Source organism: Mixophyes fleayi, chromosome 1 (assembly GCF_038048845.1).
Source record: "Mixophyes fleayi isolate aMixFle1 chromosome 1, aMixFle1.hap1, whole genome shotgun sequence".
NCBI classification, from domain to species: domain Eukaryota; kingdom Metazoa; phylum Chordata; class Amphibia; order Anura; family Limnodynastidae; genus Mixophyes; species Mixophyes fleayi.
Genome location: NC_134402.1, coordinates 170,286,916 through 170,294,820, shown reverse-complemented (window position 1 = coordinate 170,294,820; position 7,905 = coordinate 170,286,916).

The window sequence follows — 7,905 nt, the reverse complement described above, 5'->3', positions numbered from 1 at the left end:
TAAAAATAGCCTGTGTCTGAAATGTATAAAAGGCACTAGCTTTTTACTTCAGTTAAAAAAAAAAGGCACTAGCTTGTATTTGAAACTTGTTCTTCTGATTTTCATCTGACCTGATCGCACTAGTACCTTCACCCAGTGTGTGAGAGCAAATAAACATCTGCTTCAAAGACCTGCTTGAAAACATCTTCAATATTGCTGTATTCCTGTGACCTGCCGATTAGACGCTAAATCTAATCCGTTCGCCAGCTGTTTTTGGACCCAAGCTTTCAGGTACCACCGCTTTGCCTGCTACCCATGCAGCTCTGGTCAGTGTGATAGGCCTGGCGGGATCCATCCACAGCTTCCCTGATCCACAGTAAGAGGTCAGGAGTACCAGCCCAGGTACACCAGCAACGAGACACGATAGCAGCGTCAGTTACCCAGAAGAAACCCGGTACTGGAGTCCAGTGGTGGCAGCTCGTGTAAGACCCTCCTACTGCGGCAAGAGAGCGCATTTGGGATAACGAGAAGGAAATGGTGGCAAAGTAAGCCCATCCGGTTCCCAGCAACAACAGACAGGATGGCATAGACGGTCCATCCTGTATGGGACATTTTCAGTGCAGAAAGATGGAGGTTGCAGCAGCTTTCCTGGGCATTGATAATGGTATTAGGGTCCAATACAAAGTGACAAATGCAATTGAAAACAGGGGTATTTGGTTAAGCTGGTGAGCATGGAGCTCAGGTGGATGCTGGTGAATAAGCTGCAGCTTCAGGGGTGCGGGAGGGGGTTTATGCGAGGAAAAATTGGGTGGGCGGAGGGGACGTGCGGTTAACAGAGGAGGGACAGTAGCCGGCGAAACACAAAGGGAGTGGGGGTGCGACAGAGGGTGGTGGGCGGAGGAGGTGCGAGCGACACAGAAGATTGCTCTGCTGATAACATGACCATAAACCCCACCCCGCAAGTTCGCTGCCTAGGTGTAATCCTTGACTCAAAACTATTCTTTATTCCACACTTCGACTCTATAGTTAACTCATGTTACATACATTTAAAAAACATTTCCAGAATGCGCACATATTTCATACAAGACACTGCAAAAACTTAATTCAAGCTTTCGTCATTGTCCACATTGACTATTGCAATTTCCTCCTTACTGGTCTTCTCAAGACCAGACTCGAACCCCTACAATCTATTTTGCATGCAGTGGCTAGATTGATTTTCCTTGCAGACCGTTCTTCCTCTGCTGAGCCACTCTGTCAGTCTCTACATTGGTTGCCTGTTTTTCAACGAATCCAATATAAAATTCTTCTACTAACATTCAAGGGCAAAAAAATTTCACCGACGTACATCTGATCACTTGTCTCAAAATATCTCCCAACTGGACGCCTCCGTTCTGCACAAGATCTGCCTCTCTTGTCCACTCTCATCACATCCTCTTACTCCCTGATACAGGTCTTCTTTCGGGCTGCACCCACTTTGTGGAATTCCCTCCCTCGCACAATAAGACTTACCTCTAGTCTTCAAACCTTCAAGCGTTCTCTGAAAACCCTCCTCTTCAGATAAGCTTATAATATTCCTCAACCACCATCTTAATCTCCCTAGGTTACCCTATTACCACCCTCTACACACCTAACACATGAGAACCACCCTCTGACCAACATTACTGTGTGACTGATCGCACAGCCCATTGAATACTTTTTACCTTTGCATTATAGCTGGATCAATGTGCAATAAGATATAGCACGTGCTCTTGTGTCAAACTCTGATTATCCCATAGATTGTAAGCTTGCGAGCAGGGCCCTCTTACCTCTCCGTCTGTATTACCCAGTATTGTTTTATTAATGTTTGTTCCCAATTGTAAAGCGCCACAGAATTTGCTGGCGCTGTATAAATAAATGTTGATGATGATGATGATGATGAATGTGAGGGGGGAAAAAAAATAATCACATGGCCTTTCCACATACACCTATACCCTTATACTCACTGGCTTCTCCCTTACATGTCCCTCCGTCAAACATATGCCCCTCTGCCCACCAGCTTTAACCTCACTTTTCTGCATTACCAGCCAGCTTTTCTGTTACATGTTGTTCTGCTCACCAGCTATTCCCACACATGTCCCCCTTGCACACCAGCTATTCCTACACATGCCCCCCTTTGCACATTAGCTTTCCCCTCACACGTGCCCCCCTGCACACCAGCTTTCCCTCTCACACGCCCCCCCCTGCACACCAGCATTCTCCTCACACGTCCCTGCCTGCACACCAGCTTTCCCCTCACACGCCCCCCCTGCACACCAGCTTTCCCTTTATCACACGCCCCCCCTGCATACCAGCTTTCCCCTCACACGCCCCCCCTGCACACCAGCTTTCCCTTTATCACACGCCCCCCCTGCATACCAGCTTTCCCTTCATCACACGCCCCCCCTGCACACCAGCTTTCCCTTTATCACACGCCCCCCCTGCACACCAGCTTTCCCTTCATCACACGCCCCCCTGCACAACAGCTTTCCCTTCATCAAACGCCCCCCTGCACTCCAGCTTTCCCCTCACACGCCCCCCCTGCACACCAGCTTTCTCTTCATCTCACGCCCCCCCTGCACACCAGCTTTCCCTCCATCACACGCCCCCCCTGCACACCAGCTTTCCCTCCATCACACGCCCCCCTGCACACCAGCATTCCCTTCATCACACGCCCCCCTGCACACCAGCATTCCCCTCATACGTCCCCCCTGCACAACAGCTTTCCCCTCACATGCTCCCCCCTGCACACTAGCTTTCCCCTCACACGTCCCCCCCTGCACACCAGCTTTCCCCTCACGAGTCCCCCCCTGCACATCAGCATTCCCTTCATCACACGCCCCCCTGCACACCAGCATTCCCTTCATCACACGCCCCCCTGCACACCAGCATTCCCCTCATACGTCCTCCCTGCACAACAGCTTTCCCCTCACATGCTCCCCCCTGCACACTAGCTTTCCCCTCACACGTCCCCCCCTGCACACCAGCTTTCCCCTCACGAGTCCCCCCCTGCACATCAGCTTTCCCCTCACGAGTCCCTACCTGCATATCAGCTTTCCCCTCATATGCCCCCCCTGCACAACAGCTTTTCCCTCACATCCCCCTGCACACAAGCTTTCCCTCATATGCCCCTGAATGAACAGATTATTCCCCACATGCCTCCTTTTCAACAGTGTGCTCCACCATTCCACATGTTCTTACCTGATTCTCTATTACTTTCAGTACACAGGAAAAAGTACATTTGCAGCAGCCCACCTCCACTGTGTACCATGTGACTACAGCAGTCAGTCTGTCTGAGGTCACTTTCATCTGTGTATTATAAAATGGGGATTATATATCTGGTATGTTCTTTTTTCCCTATTGTTATTCTGAGCCTCCGTACAAGGTATATCGATTTCACAAATGCTTGGATCTTCATATCTTTAATGTAGGGGTGTGCACCGGCCACTTTTGGTGTTTTGGGTTCTGATTTGTTTTGCCAAAACACCCCACGAAAGGTTTTGGTTCTGATTTTGGGTTTTGATTTTTTTTTAAAAAAGCATAAAAAGTGCTAAAATCCATATTTTTGGGTTTTTTTTTCACTCCTACACTATTATTAACCTCAATAACATTCATTTCCACTAATTTCCAGTCTTTTCTGAACACCTCACAATATTGTTTTTAGTCCAAAGGTTGCACCGAGGTAGCTGGATGTCTAAGCTAAGCGACATAAGTGGGCGGCACAAACACGTGGCCCATCTAGGAGTGGCACTGTGGTGGCAGACAGGATGGCAGTTTGCAAGAGGTGCAAGATGGAATTGTCCTTGGGCCCTCCCACCCACCCTGATGTTGTTGAAATAGAACATTCGCACTTTAACAAACCAATCAGGAACAGTGAACGTAGTTTAATCTCTGGTACTAATATTTCTGGACTGCAGGAATAGTGAACGTAGTTTAATCTCTGGTACTAATATTTCTGGACTGCAGGAACAGTGAACGTAGTTTAATCTCTGGTACTAATATTTCTGGACTCCAGGAACAGTGAACGTAGTTTAATCTCTGGTACTAATATTTCTGGACTGCAGGAACAGTGAACGTAGGTAAATATTGCAGTACTAATATTTCTGGACCCCAAGAACAGTGAACGTAGGTAAATATTGCAGTACTAATATTTCTGGACTGCAAGAACAGTGAACGTATTTTTATTTTGCAGTACTAATATTTCTGGACTGCAAGAACAGTGAACGTAGGTAAATATTGCAGTACTAATATTTCTGGACTGCAAGAACAGTGAACGTAGGTAAATATTGCAGTACTAATATTTCTGGACTGCAAGAATATATTGCATTAGAAATTTTTTCATACTTTTTAAATAATTTTTTTTAATATATTTTTTTTAAATTTTTTTTAAATTATTTTTGTATAATTTTTTTGTTATTTTTTTTATGATTTTTTAAAAATGTAAAAATAACTATGGACTTAGCAGAACAAAGCACAGGACACAGCACCACTGGACTCAGCAGGACAGAGCACTGGACAAAAGCACCACTGGACTCAGCAGGACAGAGCACTGGACAAAAGCACCACTGGACTCAGCAGGACAGAGCACTGGCCAAAGCACCAATGGACTCAGCAGGGCAGAGCACAGGACAAAAGCACCACTGGATTGATCAGCAGGACAGAGCACCACTACAAACTCCAACCTCCCTCTTCCCTGATCTGAGCCCGAATGAAGATGGCGGGCGCAAGCGGCGAATTTATGCAATCCGAGTCTCGCGAGATCCGACGCGAGACTTGGACGTCAGAGCCTCTGTTTCGTTTCTTTTTGCCGCTGGAAATACCCGAACAGTGCTCAGATCCCGTAGGATCCGCACTGTTCGGGTGGGCTCGGATTAGCGCAATCCGAGCCCGCTCATGCCTACTTTAATGTGATTACTTACTGGTCTTTCAACATAGGACCTCTCCATTTTTTTTAATGCAAATATGAACTAATGCATTTGATTGAACCATTAATTATCCCACATGTTCCTGAGCTGTAATGACCTTGGCACATGCGTGTTACTATTATTATCTTTCATTTGTATGGCGCAACAAAGGGTCTGCAGCATCATACAGAGAGCATAGAACGAAACAGAACACAGCACACAGGGCAGTACAAAAGCAAAAGTGTTGTTAAATTATCAATCCAGCTGAGAGCAGGTACACTGGGCAGAGAGGTATAAGAGAATTCCAGAACATTTAGAGACTAGAAAGCGGAAGGAGGAGAGGTGAGGAGTGTACTAAAGCAAGCTTTGCCTGTGGCCAGGAATTTGGGTGCAACTAACATGAGCAGAGCCTGCGAGATGTGAAGGCAAGGGAGAAGAAGAGAGGGCCGGGCCTAGTGTCAAGGTGCAAAAATGAGATTGGGGTGCTGAAGGCAAAGGTAGCAGAAGGAGGAGGACACAAGGATAAAAGGGATCTACTCAGGTGGGTTTTGAAGGAATATTTGAAGTTTTGCAGGCTATGAGATAGCCCAATAGAATGAGGAAGATCGTTCTAGAGAAAGGAGTCAGCACAGGAGAAATCTTGAATGCTGAAAGTGAAATATGGTAACCAGATGGGAGGTGAGGCAATGGTCGTTGGCTGACCGTAAAGGGCAAAAGGGGCAATGAATGGAGATGAGATTGGAGACGTAAGGAGCAATGGAGTTGGAAAGGTGAGGGTAAAGAGTTTGAAGAGAATTCTGTAACAGAGGGGGGAGGGGGGGAGGCAGTGCAGTGCTTGACAGAGAGGGGAGGCAGGTGTAGAACCGCGGGGGAGAGGAGTATTTGTCTCACTGAAGCATTGAGCATGGACTGAAGAGGAGCGAGTCAAGTGCACATTACTTTGGAGAGTGCTGGTCCAAACACACACAAGCACTTTCAGTGTGCCGTATTAAGTGCTTTGGTAGCAAAGTGCTTTTATGTGCCAGGAAAGGGGCACTTGTGGAACACAACTGTTTACTAGCTGAAAACCTTGTGCCTTCAAATCGTGCTTCTGTCCTAGCCATGAATTCTGAAAATAAGGCCCATTGGATTTATTGAGGTGAACAACTTTTCTGCAGAAGCACACCTCCTTGTTTTACTAAGATATGTTACTGACACCCCTAACCATTCCTTATCCCCCACCCCACAGTTATTATCCTATCCCCCCCCCAAAAAAATTGACATCTCTAGCCTTCGCTGCAGTTCCTTTTTTATCTAGATAGTTATGTTTACCTGTGTTGTTCTCATAACATTAAGCATTGCTGTTAACTTTTCTTGTTCAAAGTGGCGACATGTTTCAGCTATCTGTTTTGCTCTCAGTAAACAGATTATATATATCTATATCTGAACAAAATAAAATACTAAATTGTTCTGCTATGTTTATTTTTTCACTCAAGGTTAAATGTGATAAATACACCTCTACCAAAGTGTATATAGCACTTTCCTCTCCTGCCATTTCCAGATGTAGTAAGTACTCTGTCTTTGATGGTCTCCCCCTTGCCACTAACTTGATGTCATCAGGTTTGCACTGAGAGGCATAGGGTCTTCACCCAAAATCTAAGAAAGAGTGTAATTTCCTTTTAATGAATAAAAGGAACTCCATTATTTTGACCACGGTGGCCAAGAGTTTTCATGGAAAGGTTACATCTATGTTTGCAGGCTCTTAAACACGTCACCACAGAAAGCTCATTATGGCTGTGGATGGCAAACCTTTGTTATGCAATGTCTGTCTGCATCCCCTTGAATGGAATAAAGTGCGATGAAGGATATTGCATTAAGTGCTAACAGGACAAGATTTTCTTACTTCTGATCTCTAATAAGTTTTCCTGTTACAACCACCATGGCTGTTGGCAAGGTACTTTATATTTCTCTAAAGCATGGGAGACATTCTTTCTGTGGATATCTAACGTTACCTACCATTAACTGCAATGCATGTATTGTCTCTAACACTGTTTACATTTGAACCCTTCATTCATATATTTTTAGGGGGAGAGTGAATTTTATTTTTAGATTCCACCTGATTTTTAGGGGGAGAGTGAATTAAATAAAAAACCCCGTGCAATGTGTCTCCGGACCGGCCGCGAGAAACCTCGCGCTGAGTGTGCTCTACACCCCATAGAGGTGCGAGCAAAATGCTGTGTTATTTCTTATCATAATAACGGTAATAAAGCGCGGCCACGATGTTCTCGGGAACATCGCGGCCAAATGAATCTCCCCCTTAGATTCTGAATTTACCTTATAGCAATTATTTTTCCCCAACACATATTTTTTTGCATTTGGTCTTTACCGGTCATGTTACCTGTCAAGTAAAAAAATATAAATGTTCTGTTACCATAGAATTATACAAGGCCTATGTATACTATTTGGTCAGGATGAAAAAATAAGCAATACACACATGACCATTTGTAAAAACCCCTCAAAGCTCTCATTAACCACTAGTTAATTTTGCCTAATTCCTTCTACCCTAGCCTTTATAGTATTGCTTTGAAAGTACTGCAATATGAAACTGTTAAGCAAATTTGCTCCTCCATTGTTGGGACATGACCCACTCTGGAATTCACAATTGGAGTCATAAAATTACTGACAAAGCCAAAGCACAATTAGCATCACTGTCCATTACTAAGTATATCTCATTTAGTGTTAGCATTAAAAACACATATAACATGCAATGTGATTAGGGGAATACTCATTCACATGGTTAAAATATATTCAAATTGCATTGTAAACTGGCTAATGGACTTTATGTGTCCTGTTTTTAAGACTCTTTTCTGGGATTAATTGATGGCTGAAAAGCACCTTACACATGATTAAGGCTGACAGGGAAAACAATTTTTCCATCTCACTCCAGTAGCAATATTGCAGTTTACCTGATGCTGCATTACTTTCAGCAACTACACAGAAACATTCGTAGTACCAACAGCCTCCTCCC